The 23,513-nt window shown below is 42.6% G+C and overlaps 1 protein-coding gene across 1 annotated transcript in view; it reads right to left on the bottom strand.

The window, feature by feature from the left end:
• The window catches only part of LOC132405837 (procathepsin L-like), a 66,464-nt gene extending 44,870 nt beyond the window's left edge, over nucleotides 1-21,594 (bottom strand). Inside the window, exon 1 of the mRNA XM_059990828.1 lies at nucleotides 21,458-21,594. The gene's annotated coding sequence lies outside the window, so the exon portion shown is untranslated. The remainder of the gene's footprint in view (nucleotides 1-21,457) is intronic.
• Between the last annotated feature and the right edge of the window lie 1,919 nt (nucleotides 21,595-23,513).

Here is a 23,513-nt window from a genome sequence, read left to right as displayed (position 1 = left end):
GGAGGAGATGGCATTCAAGCCCTGCCACAGCTGTTGAATATTCTTCTGTGATTAAGGTTTGGTCTGAAATTGCCACTTTGCATGTGAGATGGTTTCCTAGGGCCTCTGTACTTTCCTGGACCACCAGTTCTGAACGTCATCTAATCCTCTCTGTTGATTGCAAATCTCTTAGTTCATCCAGGCTTCTGGTTGGGGAAGACTCTGAATGATCTTGGGGCATGCTTGTGCATGAGTATCTTTATAAAATCTGTGACAACCGTGGTGTATTCATTGAAAGCTTGAACGTGGCCTAGTCCGTCACATCGCCACTCCTTTTCTCCTGTGACTGTGACCACACTTTGTTGTCCTAAGCACGAGATTCTGCAGATGCTGGGAATCCAGAGCAACATACACAAAATGCTGGAGGAACTCTGGTCTGGCAGCATCCATGAACATGAATAAACAGTTGATGTTCTGGGCCAAGGCCCTTCTTCAAGACTGGAATGGGAAAAGAGGATGGAATAAGAAGGTGGGTGGGGGGGGGGCGGGGAAGAGGGAAGGAATAAAGTTTGGGTGATATGTGAAGCCAGGTGGGTAGGGGAGGAGGGATGAAGTGAGAAGCTAGGAGGTGATGGATGGTATAGGGCTGAAGAAGGAATCAAAATAGAAAAGTAGAGTGAAAGATTGGAGAGAGGCAAGGAGGTGGGTCACCAGAGGGAGGTGATAGTGAGGTGAGAATAAGTGGGGAATGGAGGAAAAATTTCTGAAAGTTGGAGAAATTGATGTTCATGCCTTCAGGTTGGAGGTTACTCAGACATTATTAAAATTTGCTGTTCCTACCTAAGAGTGACTTAATCACTGCAGAAGAGGAGGCCATGGACTGACATGTCAGAATGGGGACTGGAATTAAAATAGCTGGCTACTGAGAAATCCTGTTTATTGTGGATGGAGCGAATGTGCTTGACAAAGCAGTCCCCCAATCTACATCAGGTCTCAATGATGTAGAAGAGGCTGCATTAGGAGCACCAGATACAGTAAATGAGCCCAACAGGTTTGCAGGTGAAGTGTTGCCTCCTCTAGAAGGTTTGGAGTTCTGAATGAGGTGAAGGAGGAAGAGAATGGGCAGGTGAAACACTTCTGCTCATTGGCATTAGGTGCCAGGAGGGAGATGAGTGAGGAGGAATGATTAGATAAGGGAATCACCGAGCAATCCCCATGAAAAGTAGAGTTGCCGGGGTGGGGGGAGGATGTGGAGGAGGGGGGAGTTAAAGATGTGTTTGGTAGTAGAAAGTTGAAGATGGTGGAAGTTGTGGACAATGATGTGCTGAATGTGGAGGCTTGTGGGTTGGTAGGTAGAGACAAGGAACACTAATTCCTGTTTAGACGGGAAGATGGGATGAGGAGGAATGTCAGGAAAATGGAAGAGATGCAGGTGAGGGCAGCATCAATGGTGGAGAAAGGGCAACCTTCTGCTTTGATGAAGGAGGACAACTCTGTTCTGGAAAGGAAAGCATTCTTATAACAGGTGTGACAGGAAAAAATGGAACTAAGAAAAGGAATGGCACTTTTACAGGTGACAGGGTGGGAAGAAGTATAGTTAAAGTAGTTGAGAGAGTCAGTAGATTTATAAAAGATGTCAGTAGACAGTTTGGCTCCAGAGATGGAGACAGCGAGATTGAGAAAGAGGAGAATGAAGTAGAGAAAGAGATGGTCATTGATTTCATGAAGGGTGCATGCACATTTTCCTATCTGTATCACCAAATTCTAGAGGGTTGAGAACATTAAGTTCCTGGGAGTGAACATCAGCAAAAACAAGCTCTGGTCCAACCACATAGATGGCACATTGGTGAAGGCACTTTCAATAAGCACTAGAGATTCTGCAGATGCTGGAAATCCAGAGAAACACATACAAGTGATGGAGAAACTCCAGCATCTATCCCACTGCTGAATGGTCCACTTGTACAATGAGATGGACCTTTGACCTCACAATCTACCCCTTTATGTCTTGCCCATTGTTGCCTGCCTGCCTTGCTCTTTCTCTAGAAATGCTGTATAACACTTCATTTTGCATTCAGTTTTTGCCTTTCTGTTGTGCTACCTCAATGTGATGAATTTACCCATACAGCATGCAAAGCAAAGATTTTCACTCTGCCTTGGTAATGTGACAATAATAAACCAATTTACTAAATTTACCATGCTGTAAGTTGCCCTAACGCTATAGAAATCACAACTGATCCAAAGGAAACCTCTTCAGAAGTCCTTACTGTAGGCAGGAGACCCAGTAGTATGAGATACTGACAGTGACTCAGTGAAAAAGTAGATGTGGAGTCAAGCAATGCTAATCGATTTAACATAATCTAGGTATATCAACAAGCATTATAATGACAACTGAAATAATGTTTGCTTTTAACTCAGCCATGAGATAAGTTATTATGGATGTTATGACTTATGGTGAAGCAGTTTAAATTTGCATTCACCAGAACATCTCAGGAAGGCTAAAGAAGCCAAGCTGTTAAGTAAGTGAGGGAAAATGTGTAAAACTAACAGAGGAATGAAACTGATGGAGAGTGTGGCGAGTTGCCAGAAAGCCATGCATGCCATTATTGACAGTAGCAAGCTGACACACTGAAGCAGCAATCTTCAAAGCAAAGAACAATAACAGGCCTATCACCATTGCAAATGAGAGCTGAACCCAATGTGATGCAACTGAATGCAGATGACGCGAAGTGAGGAACAAGCTGTAAAATATGAAATCAGATCACCATGACTGATGTGACATTGAACAGCTATACAGAAAGGCTGCTGATTATGCTTTAGTCCTTTGTCTACTCTGGAATGTTTCTCAGTCATAGAGTGCAGAAATGGGTTCTTCAGCACAGATGGTCTACCTAACCAGGATTCCCAACTAAGAGAAACCTGTTTAATTCCATTTGGCCCATTTTCTTTCCCAAGCACTTTTTAAATGCTGTTAATGTACCTGAGAGCTCATTCCATATACTGACCACCCTCTGGAGGAAAACGGAGAAACTGCAAACTCCACACAGATGACATGAATGCTCAGTATTGAATTTGGAGCCCTGGTGCTGTGAGAAAGCAGTTTTACTGTTGTACCACTATGTCACCCCATGCTCCCTCTAAGCAAAATGTTATTTTCCAAACACTCTATAGATCCCAGCCTTGAACATTCTCAGAGACTGAACATGCACAGCACTCTCGTTTAGAAAATTCCACCGACTCACAACATTTACATTGATCAAATTTCTTCCTATCTTAATCTAAATGGACAATCATATGCCATATGCATGTGTCCACTTGTTCTAGATTCTAAACGCTGGAGTCTGGTATGAGATGCCCTCTGAGTCTTCCAGCGACAGAAAATCTTACTGAATGTTCTCTTACAGGATTATCTTCTCATCCCAAAAGTCAATAGAAAGACCTGCACCCATTTCAAGGTAAATGCAATCTTTCTTATAAATCTTTGGCTCACAGTGTCATGCTGAACCAGCTAAAAAACAAATCAAAAACACCCAGATGCTAATCCCTGCTACCTACACAATGTCTATATTCCTTCATCTTCCTGATACTCAACTGCCTATCTAAACATCTCTTAAAGGCCTGTGATGTATTTGCCTCTATCACCACACCAGGCAGTGCATTCGAGGCATCCACCACTCTCTGAGTTAGAAAACTTACTCCTCATGTCGCTTGTGAAGCTACCTCCTCTCACCTTCAATGCATGCCCTCTGGTATTAGACATTTCAATCCTGGGAAACAGATACTCCCCGTTTATTCTCTCTGTCTCTCATAATCTTATAGACCTCTATCAGATCTCCCCTCAGCCTCTGCCACTCCTGAAAAAATAACCCAAGTTTATCCAGCCTCTCATGATAGCACATGCCCTCTAGACCAGGTAGCATCCTGGTAAGCTTCTTCTGCACCCTGGTCATACGGGTGAGTGTGACAGGAAGAGGCAGAGTTTGCGACAGTTTGCGACAGGCAGCAGTAAATAAAAGCAAGTACACAGGATTGCTCTGACCACAGGAAAGGTGATGAGTCTTTGCCCAAGGGCTGAGGAGGTTCTGTCACTGAATACATTCAAAGCAGAGGTTGATAAAGTTAAGGGAGTTGAGAATGTGAGCATAGCGTGGGAAGATGTGGCTAAGATGGACGATGAGCCTTGATCCTGATGAATAGTGGAGCAGACCCGAAGGACCAGATGGATGACTTGTGCTCCTTAATCTTTGGTTCTTATGTGATGAGGACTTTGCAGGAAAAGGGACCCACTTATGGCTAGATAATAAAGCTAAGTACAGTCCATGTCCTAAGAATTAGAATGAGGTTTATTATCATTGATGTATGCTGTTAGAAGTGCTGTTTTGTGGCAGCAGTACAGTGAAAGACTTGGAGTTACAGAAAAGTACAACGCAGAAACTGGCCCTTTGGCACATCTAGTCTGTGCTGAACCATTTACCACCACTGGGACCACAGCCCTCCATACCCCTACCATCCATGTACCTATTCAAAATACACTTAAACGTTCAAATCGAGCTCCTATGTACCACTTATTCTGGCAGTTCGTTCCACACACTCAGAACCCTTTGAGTAAAGAAGTTTCCCTGAACGATTCCCTGAAACTTTTCACTTTTCACCTTTAACCCATGACTGGTTGTAGTACCACCCAACTCTAGTGGAAAAAGCCTGCTTGCATTTACTCTATCTACACCCCACATAATTTTGTATCCCTCTATCTAATTTCTCCTCAATCTTCTATATTCCAAGTAATAAAGTCCTGAACTATTCAACTTTCCCTCATAACACAGGTTCTTCAGTCTTGGCAATGTCCTTGTAAATTTTCTCTGTATTCTTTCATCCTTATTTACATTTTTCTTGTGGGCAAAACTGCACAGAATACTCCAAATTAAGCCTCACTATTGTCTTATACTTCAACATAACAACCCATCTCCTTTGATTTATGAAGGATAATCTGCCAAAATCTTTCTTTAGGATCCTATCAACCTGTGATGCCACTTTCAATGAATTGTAGACCTGTATTCCCAGATCCCTTTGTTCTACTTTGTGAGACCTACCCTGGTTGGTCCTATTGAAGTGCAGCACTTGTCTACATTAAATTACATCTGCCATTTTTCAGCCCATTTTTTTAGCTGGTCCAGATTCTGCTGCAATCTCTGATGCTCTTCTTCGCTGTCCCCTACATCCCCAAGTTTGCTGTTATCTGCTGATCCAGTTAACCACATTATCATCCAGATCATTGATATTGATGACGAACAATGGACTCAACATCAATCCCTGTGGCACTCCACTTGTCAGAGGCTTCCAGTCAGAGAGGCAACCATTTAATTCGCACAGTGGCTTCTCCCACAAAGCCAATGTCTAATCCAATTTAGTATCTCATTTTGAATACCAAGTAATTGAACCTTCCTGATCAACCTCCCATGTGGGAACTTGTCTTAACCTGCTATGCACCTCCTTTGTTTTTCCTTAAGCAGGGCCTCAATATCTCTTGAAAATCAAAGTTCCCTAAACCTGTATCTTTATCTTTTATTCAAACAGGCACATATAAGTTTTGTATTCTCAAAATGTCACTTTTGTACATGTCCCACTTACCAGTACATACACTTTTGTCTTTGTTGTTTGAACGTTAACAAAGTAGCTTTTGAGCATGTAAATGTACATTTACACACTCAGCAACTCCTTTGTTAAAATGGAGAATTCATAATGACAAATAAGAAAATCAAATGCATTGTAAAAAATTTATGTCTTCAGCATGGAAGCAACTTCAAGCATACTAAAAATCATGGACAGTAAAGGGTTATGGAAGGGACAAATGTAAGTTATTATCACAATACTAGACAATCTCATGGGGTAAAATGGTTGATGAATCACCTAGACTTGATGGCTCACATTCTATAAACCTTAAAGATATTATTGTAGTGATAGTTGACACTGTCATGGCTATTTTTTTAAAATTCCTTGGACTTTGGAAAGGCCCTTGGAAAAATACAGATGTAATATTCAAGAGAGGAAGGGGAGAAAAAAAAAGAGCAGTAGCCCAACAGACCTAACTGACCATTGGAACTAATAATCTATCCTGCAACCAGCATATTGATACAGTCATGAAGAAGACACGCCAGCAGCTCTGCTTCATTTGGAGTTTGATGAGGTTTGGTATCTCACTGAAGACTCTTACAAATTTCTACAGATGCGTGGTGGAGAACATTTTGACTAGTTGCATCTCAGCCTTGTATGGAGACTCCAATGCATAGGAATGCAAGGTTGTAGTCTCAGCCTGTTCCATCTCATGTATAACCCTCCTGGCCATCCAAGAAAACTTCAAGAGGTGGTGCCTCAGGAAGGTGGGGATCATTATTAAAGATCCCCACTTTCCAAGACCATACCCTCTTAATCTTACTGCCATTGGGGAGCAGTTACAGCTTTTTCCTCTCTGCCATCAGCTATCTGAACAGTCCATGAACCCATGAACGCTACTTAATTATTCATATTATGAACTATTTTTTTATTTTTGCAACTTTTATGTCTTCAGCTGTATTGGTGAATTCTGCCATGGACAGTCCCAAGCCCAGCTGAGAAAGGACCCTGTCCCGTAAAATCCCTGAGCTTTAGAAATGGCAACAGAAGTTTCGAAGACCTCATCCCTGGATGAGAAAAGATCTTCAAAGTTGGGCTACACCTGGGGACAACTTGAAAGACTGGCCCTGGGCAGAGGATTCTGGTGAGCTGCTGCTGGTAGCCTATACCCCAAGAAGGATGATGAGTAAGTAAATACTGCATTGGTTGAATTGAATTAAATTTCGATTTAGAACATAGAACAGTACAGCACATTACAGGCCCTTTGGCCCAAAATGTTGTGCCGACCCTCAAACCCTGCCTCCCATATAACCCCCCCACCCCCCACCTTAAGTTCCTCCATATACCTGTCTAGTAATCTCTTAAACTTCATTAGTGTATCTGCCTCCACCACTGACTCAGGCAGTGCATTCCACACACCAACCACTCTCTGAGTAAACAACCTTCCTCTAATGTCCCCCTTGAACTTCCCTCCCCTTACCTTAAAGCCATCTCCTCTTGTACTGAGTAGTGGTGCCCTGGGGAAGAGGCACTGGCTGACAACTCTATCTATTCCTCTTAATATCTTGTACACCTCTATCATGTCTCCTCTCATCCTCCTTCTCTCCAAAGAGTAAAGCCCTAGCTCCCTTAATCTCTGATCATAATCCATACTCTCTAAACCAGGCTGCATCCTGGTAAATCTCCTCTGTACCCTTTCCAATGCTTCCGCATCCTTCCTATAGTGAGGCAACCAGAACTGGACACAGTACTCCAAGTGTGGCCTAACTAGAGTTTTATAGAGCTGCATCATTACACTGCGTCTCTTAAACTCTATCCCTCGACTTATGAAAGGTAACACCCCATAAACTTTCTTAACTACCCTATCTACCTGTGAGGCAACTTTCAGGGATCTGTGGACATGTAACCCCAGATCCCTCTGCTCCTCCACACTACCAAGTATCCTGCCATTTACTTTGTACTCTGCCTTGGAGTATGTCCTTCCAAAGTGTACCATCTCACACTTCTCCGGTCTACACTATCTACAACACCATCAATTGTTGTGTTGTCTGCAAACTTGCCAACCCATCCTTCTACCCCTACATCCAGGTCGTTAATAAAAATCACAAGAAGTAGAGGTCCCAGAACAGATCCTTGTGGGACACCACTAGTCACAACCCTCCAATCTGAATGTACTCCCTCCACCATGACCCTCTGCTTTCTGCAGGCAAGCCAATTCTGAATCCACCTGGCCAAACTTCCCTGGATCCCATGCCTTCTGACTTTCTGAATAAGCCTATTGTCTGGAACCTTGTCAAATGCCTTACTAAAATCCATGTAGATCACATCCACTGCACTACCCTCATCTATATGCCTGGTCACCTCCTCAAAGAACTCTATCAGGCTTGTTAGGCACGATCTGCCCTTCACAAAGCCATGCTGACTGTCCATGATTAGACCATGATTCTCTAAATGCCCATAGATCCTATCTCTAAGAATCTTTTCCAACAGCTTTCCCACCACAGACGTAAGGCTCACTGGTCTATAATTACCTGGACTATCCCTACTACCTTTTGTGAACAAGGGGACAACATTCGTCTCCCTCCAATCCTCCGGTACCATTCCCATGGACAACGAGGACATAAAGATCCTAGTCAGAGGTTCAGCAATCTCTTCCCTTGCCTCTTGGAGCAGCTTGGGGAATATTCTGTCAGGCCCCGGTGACTTATCCGTCCTAATGTATTTTAACAACTCCAACACCTCCTCATCCTTAATGTCAACGTGCTCCAGAACATCAACCTCACTGTCATTAAGTTCCCTCTCAGTGGTGAATACTGAAGAGAAGTATTCATTGAGGATCTCGCTCACTTCCACAGCCTCCAGGCACATCTTCCCACTTTTATCTCTAATCGGTCTACCTTCACTCCTGTCATCCTTTTGTTCTTCACATAATTGAAAAATGCTTTGGGGTTTTCCTTTACCCTACATCAAGGCCTTTTCATGCTCCCTTCTTGCTCTTCTCAGCCCCTTCTTAAGCTCCTTTCTTGCTACCCTATATTCCTCAATAGACCCATCGGATCCTTGCTTCCTGAACCTCATGTATGCTGCCTTCTTCCACCTGACCAGATTTTCCACCTCACTTGTCACCCATGGTTCCCTCACCCTACCATTCTTTATCTTCCTCACCTGGACAAATTTATTCCTAACATCCTGCAAGAGATCCTTAAACATCGACCACATGTCCATAGTACATTTCCCTGCAAAAACATCATCCCAATTCACACCCACAAGTTCTAGCCTTATAGCCTCATAATTTGCCCTTCCCCAATTAAAAATTTTCCTGTCCTCCCTGATTCTATTCTTTTCCATGATAATGCTAAAGGTCAGGGAGTGGTGATCACTGTCCCCCAGATGCTCCCCCACTAACAGATCTGTGACCTGACCCGGTTCGTTACCTAATACTAGATCTAGCATGGCATTCCCCCTAGTCGGCCTGTCAACATACTGTGACAGGAATCCATCCTGGACACACTTAACAAACTCTGCCCCATCTAAACCCTTGGAACTAATCAAGTGCCAATCAATATTAGGGAAGTTAAAGTCACCCATGATAACAACCCTGTTATTTTTGCACCTTTCCAAAATCTGCCTCCCAATCTGCTCCTCGGTATCTCTGCTGCTACCAGCGGGCCTACAGAATACCCCCTGTAGAGTAACTTCTCCCTTCCTGTTGCTGACTTCCACCCTTTCTGCAGCTGTAATAGTATCCCTGACCAGTAATGCCATTCCTCCTCCCCTTCCCCCCCTCTCTATCCCTTTTAAAGCACTGAAATCCAGGAATATTGAGAATCCATTCCTGCCCTGGTGCCAGCCAAGTCTCCATAATGGCCACTACATCATCATTCCATGTATGTATCCAAGCTCTCAGTTTATCACCTTTGTTCCTGATCCTTCTTGCTTTGAAGTACACACACTTTAGTCCTTCTACCTTACTACCTTTATACCCTTTATTCAGCTGTTCTTTCCTCAAAGCCTCTCTATATGTTAGATCTGGCTTTACTCCAATGCACTTCTTTCACTGCTCTATCGCTCTGGGTACCACCCCCCTTGCAAGTTAGTTTAAACCCTCCTGAACTATGCTAGCAAACCTACCAGCGAGGATATTTCTCCCCCTCGAGTTCAGGTGCAACCCATCCAATCAGTGCAGGTCCCACCTTCCCCAGAAGAGATCCCAATGGTCCAAAGATCTAAAACCCTGCCCCTTGCACCAACTCCTCAGCCACACATTCAACTGCCATCTCCTCCAATTCTTACCATCACTATCACATAGCACCGGCAGCAACCCTGAGAACGCCACCCTTGAGGTCCTGTTCTTCAGCCTTCTGCCTAGTTCCCAAAACTCACACTTCAGGAACTCATCCCTCATCCTGCCTACGTCCTTGGTCCCAACATGTATCACGACTTCTGGTTGCTTTCCCTCTCGTACCAGGATGTCATGCACCCGGTCAGAGACATCCCGGACCCTGGCACGCGGGAAGCAACAAACCATGCAGGTGTCCTTCTCACGTCCACAATATCTCCTGTCTGCTCCCCTGACTATAGAGTCTCCAATGACAACAGCTCTCCTCTTCTCCGTCCCATCCTTCTGCACCACAGGGTCAGACTCAGCGCTAGAGGCCCTGCCACCGTGGCTCACACCTGGTTGGTCGTTCTTACCAACAGCATCCAGGACCGTAAACTTATTGTTCAGGGGAATGGCTACAGGGGTGCTCTGCACTATCTGTCAACTCTCCTTCACTTCCCCCCCTCGGACTGTCACTCAACGACCTGCTTCCAGCAGCCTAGGTGTGACTACCTCCCTGTAGCTCTCATCTATGTCTGCCTCATTCTCCCTTACGAGTCGAAGGTCAACCAGCTGCTGCTCCAGATTCCTCACACGGTCTTCCAGATTGCCCAGTCGCTTGCACTTCTGGCAGATGTGACTCTGTGGAAGAGGGGAGTTCCCCCAAGACTGCCACATCTCACAGGAGAGGCACATCACCGTCTCAGGAGGCATTGTAAAGACTAACTGGGAATAAGCTTGTCCGCCGCCACTTCTTGTCGAAGCCTCTCGAGTCAAAGACTCAAATCTCCACTCCTTCACTGACCCACTCACTTACTGGCCGCTTTCCAGTGATGACAATGATTTATTGTCATTTAGAAACCACAACTGCAATGTAGTTAAAAAATGAAGCAGTGTTACCCCAGAATGATATCACAAAAGCTCACGACAAAACAGACTACACTAGAAAATCTACATAACATTTGGCAATCCCCAATCCAGAGTCTGGAAAGGCTGCTGCGTATTAATATCGCGCTACCGTCTTAGCGCATTCCCCGGAAAGGAGCTCCAAATCCACCAGACAAAACAAGACTACCCAGATACACCAAGTCAGGATACCAACTCTACCACCCAACAAACCAAAAACTAAAGCTACAAGACCTACACAAAACCACATAGTTATATATAGTTATAGTTAACATATAGTTACAACCATGCAGACAATACCATAATTGATAAAAACAGACCACGGGCACAGTAAAAATAGTCCAAAGATGTTAAAAGACTATAAGTTCAAAAGAAACCACCACACAATATCCACAAGTCCTCAGGGTCCCGATAGACTCATCATCCCACGCAGGCGGCAGAAGGGAACACTCCCAGTATGGACTTCCCCACGCCACTGGACTCAGCCTCACAGATGCAGCACACAGGGAAGGCGCCCTGACTGCAGTGGACTCCGAGTCCGTCGAACCTCTGAGCCTCCGACCATCCCCTCCGGCACAGCCTCTCTGAGCACCATCCTCTGCCGAGTGCACTATGACACCCCCACCACTGGCAACGCGACTCCAAGGACTGGGGGCCTGTTCTTCCAGGCAGAGACCCGGACCTCACTGCAGCAGCAGCAATGAAGAAGGTCTTCCTGGAGATTTCCAGATGTTCCTCCGTGCTCCCACGTCTGGATTTCATCAGATTAGAATTGTGCACGGCACCCCGCTTGACAAATAACAGGTATCAACTCCTGAGTGGCCGCTGCACACTGTGTCGCGCTGCCATCTTGGTGCTGCAAAGCAACACATTTCAAAATATGCTGCACATTAGTGATAACAAACCTGATCCTGATTCTGGTCACATGGAGCTAAATAGTATTATGAAAGGGAGGTTGTGAGAAAATTATGAGTGTTTTGGACCTTTATGTATATGATGAGGCTTAATATATATAAAGAATAGTTTGAGGATATCTAGCAGAGAGGGAACAGGAGAAACACTGGATATAATCTGTTTGAATTTCTATGAGATGTACAGTAAGGTGCCACATAAACCATTATCTTGCAGACTAAAGGTTGGCAATAAAGTGATACGATAGCATGGATGGAGAGTTGGTTAATTGATAGAAAAACAATGGATAATTGGGTAACTTTCAGAATGGGAAGCTGTAGTTAGTGAGGAGTTATGGACCTCACTGTGGGGCCCTGGATATTCATGATTTACTGCATGATCCGTGACCCACCTGAGGACAAACAGGTGTAGGTGCCAATCTCTGTCTCTGGTTGGAAAGCACGTTGGACCATACTGCTCAGAGGAAGTGTGAAAGTGACAAAAGCACTGGTCTGACTACAACAGATTTTGTAGGCAACATGTAGAAACATAGAAAACCTACAACATGATACAGGCCCTTTGGCCCACAAAGTTGCGTGGAGCATGCCCTTGCCATAGAAATTATCTCGGGTTACCCATAGCCTTATATTTTTCTGAGCTCCATGGACCTATCCAGGAATCTCTTAAAAGACCCTATCATATCATATCATATCCACCCATCGTTACCGGCAGCCCATTCCACACACTCACCACTCTCTGTGTAAAATACTTACCCGTGACATCTCCTCTGTACCTTCTTCCAAGCACCTTAAAACTGTGCACTCTTGTGTGAGCCATTTCAGCCCTGGGAGAAAGCCTCTGACTATCCACACGATCAATGCCTCTCATCATCTTATACACCTCCATAAGGTCACCTCTCATCCTCTCATTCCAAGGAAAAAAGGCCGAGTTCGCTCAACCTATTCTCATAAGGCATGCTCCCTAATCCAGGCAACATCCCTGTAAATCTCCTCTGCACCCTTTATATAGTTTCCACATCCTTCCTGTCGTAAGGCAACTAGAACTCCAAGAACACAGTACTCCAAGTAGGGTCTGACCAGGGTCCTATAGAGCTGCAACGTTGCCTCTCGAGAAAGTTCCTGATATGTTAATCAGGCAGTTACTTGTAAAATATGTCTTGGATTTAAGCTGGAAGAGAGTTCCAGGTGCTGCTGGAAAATTGGACCCATTTGGCTTTCTGAATATAAAGAACTAGAATCTACTCTGCAAGTATTAAGGTTATTGCATGAACTTCAAATGGGAAACAAAAAGCTGTTTGTAGAATCAAGGACCAAGGCTCAGCTGGGTGAATGGAAAGCCAAGAAGAAAGAGCCAATGGAGATCTGAAAACGGAGGATTTGCCAGATGTTGTGGATGAGGAAACCAAGAGGAGAGATCGGATCATTGCGGGAGCAATAGAAAGATTCATAAGTGAATACTCCAGTGACCAAATGCTCTTTCCCAGGATCAAGATGCGCAAACTAGAAGAAGAAAATGGAGGAAGTAGTAAGATGTCCAGCGCTGTCAGAACCACTTCCTGCACTCTCGCAGTAAACTCTACAACCACCACGGAGGAGGCCCCTGAACCTGAGATTGTTTCACAGCCACAAGTTCACCTGCCTAGCAGAGTGACCCCCCCCCCCCCCCACTCCATGTCAGGAAAGATACTATCCCAAAAGAGCAGGAAATCCTCCAAAGTGATCAAATCTTTAGGCCTGAATGTGACAATTTAAAATTTGGGTATGCTGTGGATGTCTATATAGTAGTTGTATTATATTGTATCTTGTGAAGTTTATAGCTAAGCAAGGAGAAGTGCTGTGTATTTAATATTTAAGTAATATTTAAATATATTTTTGATTAACCATTCTTTATTTAAATAAGTCATTATGGGTTATATATACTCTATAAATGTGCTACCATGTGATAACATGTGTGCCTCACTTAAAGTAAACAAGTTACACCTGCAATCAGTGTATTCCTTTCAACTAGTTTAATGTTTTGAAGTTACAAAGCATAACGTGAGCCTCTTTAGCATTATTTATTGTTGTAACTTATAGTAATTTTTGTCTCGCACCGTGTTGAAATCATATGTCCGTGACAATAAACCTGACTATGTTTCTTCCTTACAACTTATCATTTTCACCAAATTGTTGATTGTTGCTTATGGAGTTTGATATGCAATATTATTCTTTGGGACATTTCCTACTGCAATTATTTCTAATGGGAGATGCACCCTCTAGTGATGGATTAAAGACTCTGCAGGATATGTTGAAAGTTTGGAATGAATTCACTCACATATGTGCCTCTTTCAGATATGATACTGATAGGTCATGCCATCATTAATAATACATGATAGATTATTGAGGAATTGCAAAAAGTAAATGTTGTTAGAGAAGTATGAATCCCAGGAATAAAAAATAGTTAAAATTATGTCTTTTATATCTGTTATAAATGTTAAAGATAACCAAAGGGCAATGGTTTAATGTTAGAAACACAGAAAACCTACAGCACAATACAGACCCCTCGGTCCACAAAGTTGTGCTGAACATGTTCCTACTTTGGAAATTACTAGGGTTACCCATAGCCCTCTATTTCTCTAAGCTCCAAAAGTCTCTTAAAAATGTACCTATCCAAAAGTCTCTTAAAAGACCCTATCATATCCACCTCCACCACCATTGCTGGCAGCCCATTCCACACACTCACCACTCTATGCATTTTTAGAAAAAAAACTTACCCCTGACATCTCCTCTGTACCTACTCCCAAGCACCTTAATCCTGTGCCCTCTTGTGGCGGCCATTTCAGCCCTGGGAAAAAGCCTCTGACTATCCACACGATCAATGCCTCGTTGGTACTAATTTTGCAGATCTATACACTGGTGATAATTTTATGTAACTGTTGATGACTTTAGTTGATTCTTTGTGGTAGGAATTGTCAGTTCCACTTCAGTGAAAGTTACCAACCCAAGAGCTGGTAGCTTTCTTATGTTGCTTGATATACTAAATGCAGTGCAGAGAGCCAGTTTTTACCAAGAAGACAGGTGTGGGGATCAGTGTACTGGTGATGATGTAACATTGTCATTACAAAAATGAACTTGATGACAGTCCTTCGAAGAAGAAAGAACAGATTGGGCTAGCTAAGCAGCTACAGGTTAGGTCTTTTTGGGAGGAGAATGCAGAGACTGTGCATTTAGCAGTTATTGAGCCATGACAGAGATAAAGATTGGTGAAATAGTATGGTGGAATATAGGCAGGCGATATCTAAGTTGGCAATATCAAAAAAAAAACTGCACGGCAATAACAGAGTGAGAACATTTTACTGTAACACCTGAACTCTAGGACAGTTCACACTTGTCCAGGCTCAAAGAGCAACATAACCCAGAGCATGTTTTAGAAGTTTAATAGAACTGAGTAAATTCCACAAACAAAATTGCAATTACAAACATGACAAGTAATATGACATTAGATGTCATATGAAATTACCAGAGGTGTTACTTTATGTAAAATAATACAAATTATTCAAAGTATTCTAAAGACAAGATGACACAACTGTGGGTAATATGAGAAGTCAAAGCCGACATAAAAGCCAAAGAGGGGGCATATAATAGAAAAAAAAATTAGAGGGAACTTAGAGGATGGAAGGTTTTAAAACAACAACTAAAAAATGTAACTAAGAAGGTAAAGATGGAATACGAAAGTAAGCTAGCCAATAATATTAAAGAGGATACCAAAAGGTTCTTCAGATACATAAAGTGTGAAAGAGAAGTGAGAATGGATATCGGACCACCGGAAAAATATGCCAGAGAGGTAGTAATGGAGGACAAAGAAGTGACAGATGAACTGAAAACATATTTTGCATCAATCTTAACTGTGGAAGACACTGGCAGTATGGTGGAAGTTCCAGAGTGTGTGAAGCTGCCATTACTAGGGAGAAAGATCTTGGGGAAACTGAAAGGTCTAAATGTAGATAAAACACCAGGACCAGATAGCGTACATCTGAGAGTTCTGAAAGAGGTGGCTGAGAGATTGTGGAGGCATTAGTAAGGATCTTTCAAGAATCACCAGATTCTGGAATGGCTCTGGAAGACTGGAAAATTTCAAAGGTCACTTCACTCTTCACGAGGGATAGAGGTAGAAAAATTGGAAATTATAGGCCTGTTAGTCTGACCTCAGTGGTTAGGAAGATGGTTAATAAATTTATAGATTCATAAGAGTTTTACAACGCAGTAATGCAGTTCAGAGTGAAAGAAGAGTGAACCAACTAGGGTGCCAGTTATGGAGTGTACTAGCACAGCATATGAGAAATGTGCATTTGAAATTAAAAACAGAAAATACTGGAAATACTTGGCAGATCTGTCGGCATCTCTGGAAAGAGAAACAGAGTTAAGTTCTAGTCAATGAAGTTCTGATCACCAGCACTTTGTTTTAATTTCAGATTTCCAGCATCTGCAGCTTTTTGATTACAGATATAATTGATACCTCTCTGGGCAAGTGGTCCATTGAAATCCTTGGTGTCTGCATTAGTAATTTCACTGGGCCACTTCTCCAATATTAGTTAGAGCTCACTGGTTAGTGTTTTGGAAGTTGGAAAGATTGAGCATGTGATGTTCAGTTTATAAACTTGTATTCAAGATCCCATATGGAGGTTGGTCAAAGTTCACTAATTTGCCATTCAGGATGAGATAGTAAATTAGGTTCAAGATTGGCTTTGTGCAAGAGGCTGCAGTGGAAGTAGATGGTTGCCTATCTGATGGAGGTTTGTGACTAGAGGTTTGGTGCTGGGTCCATTGTTGTTCGTCACCTATATCAATGATCTGGATAATAAATTTACCTTTATTTGATTTAGAGATAGAATTCAGAGTAGGCCCTTCTGGTCCTTCAACCCGTGCCATCTCAGCAACCACCATTTCAACCCTAGCCTAATAGAAACATCGAAATCTACAATGCAATACAGGCCCTTCAGCCCACAAAGCTGTGCCGAACATGTCCTTACCTTAGAACTACTTAGGCTTACCCATAGCCCTCTATTTTTCTAAGCTCCATGTACCTATCCAGGAGTCACTTAAAAGACCCTATCGTTTCCACCTCCACCTCTGCCACCAGCAGCCCATTCTACGCACTCACCACTCTCTGCGTAACAAAAATTACCCCTGACATCTCCTCTGTACCTACTTCCAAGCACCTTAAAATTATGCCCTCTCGTGCTAGCCATTTCAGCCCTGTGAAAAAGCCTCTGACTATCCACACGATCAATGCCTCTCATTACCTTGTACACTTCTATCAGGTCACCTCTCATCCTCCTTCGCTCCAAGGAGAAAAGGCCGAGTTCACTCAACCTATTCTCATAAGGCATGCTCCCCAATCCAGGCAACATCCTTGTACATCTCCTCTGCACCCTTTCTATGGCTTCCACATCCTTCCTGTAGTGAGGCAACCAGAAATGAGCACAGTTACTCTGATCAGGGTCCCTGAACAGCTGGAGAAAAGCCATGGAGCAGACATGCAGGCTGTTTATGGATGACATCGGAATTGAACTTTGAACTCTGATGCCCAGGGCTATAATAATGTTGTGCTAACCGTTACACTACTGTGGCGGTAATGTGGTAAACTGGATCAGCAAATTTGTGGAAGACACCAAGGTTGGGGGTGTAGTGGACAGTGAAGAAGGCTATTAATGCAGACAAGTATTGGATAGAACAGTAGAGCGCAGGAACAGGCCCTTGGCCCACAATGTTGTGCGGAACCAGATAAAAAAAATAAAAACATAAAAACGAATCCCTCCTCCCTACACAATTCCATATTCCTCCCTCTTCCTCCTATTCATGTGCCTATCCAAACATTTCTTAAAAGCCTCTAATACATTTTCCTGTACCACTATACCAGGTAGCACATTCCAAACATCCACCAGTCTCCGAGTAAATGGTAATTTACTCCAGAAATGCTCCAAAAGTAGCTTAACCAGAGTTTTATGAAGTTGCAACATAACCTCCAGTCTTCTGAATTTAGTGTCTCGACTAATAAAAGCAGCCAATCCATAAGCCTTCTTAACCATCACATCAAGCCTCTTGTCAAGATCTCTCTGCTCACAAACACTAAGGATCTTGCCCTTAACAGTGTACTGTCTGCTTGCATTTGCCTTACCAAGGTGCAACACCTCACATTTATCAGGGTTAAATTTCATCTGCCATACCTCTGCACATATTTACAGCTGGTCTTTATTGCAATGTATTCTTTGCCAGTATTGTACGCTGTCCACAACTCCACCAATCTTGGAGCCCTCCATAAATTTACTAACCCATCCATCTACATTCTCATCCAGATAATTTATATACATCACAAACAGCAGGGATCCCAGCACCTCTGATCCCTGAGGAACATTACTAATTACAGATCTCCAACTCGAATAAGTTCCTTCAACCACCACTCTCTCTCTTCTATGCACAAGCCAGTTCTGAATCCAAACAGCCAATTCGCTGCAGACCCCATGTATCCTAATCTTCTGGATTAGCCTTCCATGAGGAATTTGATCAAACACCTTACTAAAATCCATGTAGCGAACATCTACTTCCCTACCCTCATCGATCTCTGTCATCACCCTGTCAAAAAACTCAATTAAGTTGTTAAGACATGACCTGCTCCACAAAAAGCCATGCTGACTCTCTTTAGTTAGGCCAAATGCTCACAGATTCTAACACTAAGAAACTTCTCTGGTAATTTCCTTACAGCTGACGTGGGATTCACCAGTCTATGGTTTCCAAGATATTTCCTTGTTCCCTTCTTAAATTGAGGTACAACATTAGCCACTTGCCATTTCTTTGGGCCCTCACCTAGTCTAGAAAGGTCACAAAGATGCTGGTCAGGCCCCAGCAATCTTGTGTTTTGCTTCCCTCAATAACCTGGACTAAATCCCATTAGGGCCTGGGGGATTATCATTAGGAAACCCAACACTTTCTCCTCCTTGACCTCTAAACACCATAACGTATTTATGCACTCAGCACTGATCTCCTGGTCCTCCATGTCCTTTTCCTTGTGAAACTCTGGGAGGATAAACCAGGGTAGGACTTACACAGTGAGAAGTTGGGCACTAAGGATTGTGGTAGAACAAAGGGATCTGGGAATACAGATCCATAATTCCTTCAAAGTAGCATCACAGGTAGTTAGGGTAGTAAAGAGAGTTTTAGGCAAATTGGCTTTTGTTAATATAAGTACAAAGTACAGGAGTTGTGATGTTACATTGAAGTTGTATAAAATGTTGGTGAGACTCAATTTGGAGTATTGTATGCAGTTCTGGTCACCTATCTACAGGAAAGAGTGCAGAAAAAATGAACAAGGTTGTTGCTGGAGTTTGAGGATCTGAGTTATAGGGAAAGGTTGAAAAGGTTAGGACTTTATTCCCTAGCGTGCAAATAAGAAGAGATTTGATAAAGGTACACAACATTATGAGGGCTATAGCTAGGGTTAATGTATGCAGTCTTTTTCTAGAGATTGGTGAGACTAGAACCAGAGGTCTAAGGTTAAGGATGAAATATGAAATGTTTAAGAGGAACATGAGGGCGCTCTTCTTCCCTCAGAGGGTGGCGAGAGTGTGGAACAAGCTGCCTGTGCTAGTAGTAGACATGGGTTTGAGTTAAGCATTTAAGAGAAATTTGAATAAGTATGTACATGGATGGACAGTGGAATGGAGGACTATGGTCCAGATGCAGGTTGATGGAATGAGGCATAAAAATAGTTTGGCATAGACTTGATGGGCCCAAGATATTTTTCAGTGCTGCAGTGACTCTGGATTCTTTTACTGTATGACAAGATGTGTGGTTATGGCCCACAGCAGAGGAAAAGACACTGATGGCACTGCAGATTGGAAGCAGCAACTTAATAATACTAATAAATTCCTCTCCTTTACAGCATCAATCAAAACTGTACTTCTCCCTCTTGGAACAAGGACAAAAGCTATGTTTTGGTCAAGACTCAGCAAGACTGAAACAAGAGGAAGAGTGTTAAATACAGCCACAATGAAACACTAATTGGCTGGGATGTGCATACTCATGAATGTGATTGCTGACCCTATTGAGCTGTCCATCTACGAGGGCACCCAAACGCCGTGGCAGAGCTCATGGGACAATCTGTATGTGTTAATGATTAATTGTATGTATAACTTTGTTTCTGTAAATAGCTGATATAATTTTATGTATTTAAATACCAAAGAATCGTATGAGTCTTGATTGAGTTTCAGATACATTTGTGACAAAGGAATGCATTTTGACAGTTAAGTTCTCAATTCCTTTTTTATTGTGTTCTAGAGAACTGGGTGTGTAACACTTTGTGGACAGACAGAGAGGGCAACGGATTTGGAGTAAGGTTTCCCTGCTGAGAGCCGTAATGGATGTGGTGTACCAAAAGGATTCCTTCTGCTGTATGGCTCTGTGATTCCAGTTCTTCCATTGCCTGTTGTAAATAATAAATGCTCACTCTAGCCTGAAAAGAAATCAAATATTATGTTTGCCTGCACCTTGATGTTAGTCCTCCAAGACAAAAATAATTCCCTTGACTAATTCCTCATGAGTTGGAAAAGAAGTTAGAACTAAATTAGTAGTTCTATGGATGGTTCAACAGACATACAGAGCTGTGGGGGTCTGCTGCATGGACCCATTCTTGACAAAGATAAGCAGAATGCAGCTCAACCAAATACTCCTTCTATGTTCCTTGAGTCATCATGAACTATTGTTTGTTCTAATGCAATAGTGTGGGGCTAAAGGGCCAAAAAAAACAGGGATTGGACCACAAAAATAGGAGCAGAATTAGGCCATTCAGCCCATTGAGTCTGCTCTGCCATCTGATCATGGCTAATCCATTTCCCTCTCAACCCTACCCTCCTGCTTTCTCCCCGTAACCTTTCACACCCTGACTTATCAAAAACCTATCAATTTCCAACTTAAATAGGCACAGTGATCTGGCCCCTACAGCCACCTGTGGCAATGAATTCAACAGTTCACCATCCTCTGTCTAATCTCCATTCTAAATGGATGTCCCCCCCATTCTGAGGTGGTCCTAGACTTGCCTACTATAGGAAACGTCCTCTCCACATCCACTCTATATAGGGCTTTCAACATTTGATAAAGTTCAAAGAGATCCCCCTCATCTTCTAAATTCCAGCGAGTACAGAACCAAAGCAATCAATGCTACTTATATGATAAGCCTTTCATTCCTGGAACCATTTTAATGTACTTCAATTTGAAACCTCTCTGACGTTTGCACAACCTTTCATAGATAAGGGTCCTAAATCTGCTCACAGTATCCAAGTAAGGTATCACAAGTGCCTTATAAAACTTCAGCATTACATTTTTGCTGTTATATTCACATCCTCTTGAAATGAATGCTAGTATTGCATTTTCCTTCCTCACCGCTGTGTTACAATATGGCAACAATGAATATTAAATTGAGACAGGTTTTTTATAAACAAATAAAACATTTATTAAACACTGCTCAATAAAAATGAAAAGTAAACAAATGACTAACTCAACCGGAAGTTAACTGCTATACGGCAAATAGAACAGTTCTTAAAGCGATAAATGTCCAAATGATTTAAGCAGTCAATAAGGAGAGACTTTCCTGAAGTAACAAATTCCTCGACGACATGACGTTACTGCTGATCCCAACCAAAATATGCCTTGCCCAAAGGATTTATCACGAAGTTAATTAAAATGGCTTAAAACAACTGACCTTCTCCTTGATGAATAACGCTGCGCCCAACCCTTTCTGTTTTCACAATGCAGGGGCTATCTCGGATGCAGGTTACTACCTTCCGAATGAATATTCAATAAGGTCGATCCTGTATTACCGCTGACAACACCAACTTTACTCGATCCTTTGGGTTCTCGTACCTTAGTAAATCTTCACTCTCCAATCCTTAGACTTTAAAATTAAATTGAAGATACATCAAACATAACTGGCAGTGATTTTTCAAAACTGCTGGCACAATGACAACGTACCTTACAGTGGGAATTAAAACCCCACTTTAAAACAAAACTGCGTCATGAAACCAAATACGCAGCATAACAGAGTAACAGATAACTTAAACAACGTCCCAACAAAAAGCTCCTCCATCACAGCAGGCTTTCCCTGTATTATACCTGTTGAAAATAGGCCATCACATGACCTCACACTGGCAGGAAAATACATCACTCCACCATCACAAGACCATTACATCATGCTCACCAGATACTCAATTACATCATGGTCATGTGACAGTCACAAGATACCTACATGGTATGTAACAACTGATTCATCCTGCAAATTAACCTTAAGGGAATTTTGCACAAGAGCACCCAAATCCCATTGCACCTCAGATTTTTAAAGTTTCTTCCCATTCAGAAAATAGTCTACACTTCTATTCCTTCTATCAAAGTGTATGACATTGTATTCAATATGCCACTTCTTTGCCCGTTCTCCGAAACTGTCTAAACCCTTCTGCAGCCTCGAGGCTTCCTGAACACTACCTGTCACTCAACCTATCTTTATATTGTCCAAAAACTTGGCCACAAAGCCATCAATTCTGTTATCCAAATCATTGACATACAAGGTAAAAAGACGCAGTCCCAACACCAATCCCTGCTGATCACCACTAGTCACTGTCAGCCAATCAGAAAAGGCTCCTCTTGCTCCACTCTTTGTCTTCTGCTAATTAGCCAATTGTATATCAATGTTAGTATTTTTAATGTTATACCATGGACACTTATCTTGCTAAGCAGCCTCATGTGTGGCACCTTGTAAAAGGCCTTCTGAAAATCCAAGTACATAACATTCACTGATTCTCCTCTGTCTATCCTGCTTGTTATTTGCTCAAAGAATTTCAACAGGTTTGCCAGACTCGATTTTTCCTTAAAGAAGCCATGCTGACTTTGGCCTATTTTACCATGTGCCTCCAAGTACTCCGAAACTTCACCCTTAACAATCGACTCCAACTTCCCAACCACTGAGGTCAGACTAACTGCCTCCCTCCCATTCTGAAGAGTGGAGTGACATTTGCAAATTACCAGTGCACTGAAACCATGTCAAAAACTAGTGATTCTTGAAAGTTCATCAATTATGCCTCCACAATCTCTTCAGCTACTTCTTTCAGAACCCTGGTGTGTAGTCCATCTGGTCCAGGTGACTTATCTACCTTCAGATCCTTCAGCTTCCCAAGCACCTTCTCTTTAGTAATAGCAGCTGCACTCACTTCTGCCCCCTGACACCCTCAAATTTCTGGCATACTGCTAAGTGTCTTCCATAATGAAGGCTGACACAAAATACTCATTCAGGTCATCTGCCATTTTCTTGTCCTCAATTACTACCTCTCCGGAGTCATTTCCCAGTGGTCATATATTGAGTCTCACTTTTCTTTTACTCTTAATATACCTGAATAATCTTTTAGTATCATCTTTGCTATTATTGGCTAGCTTCCCTTCATATTTCATCTCTTCCCTCCGTATGGCTTTTTAGTTGCCTTCTGTTGGTTTATAACAGCGACTCAATCATCTAACTTCCCAGTAATTTTTGTTCTATTATACACCCTCACTTTTGTTTTGGGTTGATTTTGACTTTCCTTGTCAGCCACAGTCATGTCATCCTGCCTTTAGAATACTACTTCTTTGGGATATATCTATCCTGTGCCTTCCGAATTGCTCCCAGAAAATCCAGCCATTGCTGCCCAGCTGTCATCTCTGCTAGTGTCTCCTTCCAATCAACTTTGGCCAACTCCTCTCTCATTCTTCTGTAATTCCCTTTTCTCCACTGT

Source organism: Hypanus sabinus, chromosome 16, assembly GCF_030144855.1.
Source record: "Hypanus sabinus isolate sHypSab1 chromosome 16, sHypSab1.hap1, whole genome shotgun sequence".
In the NCBI taxonomy this organism is placed as follows: Eukaryota; Metazoa; Chordata; class Chondrichthyes; order Myliobatiformes; family Dasyatidae; genus Hypanus; species Hypanus sabinus.
This window is presented reverse-complemented; position numbering and strand designations above follow the sequence as displayed.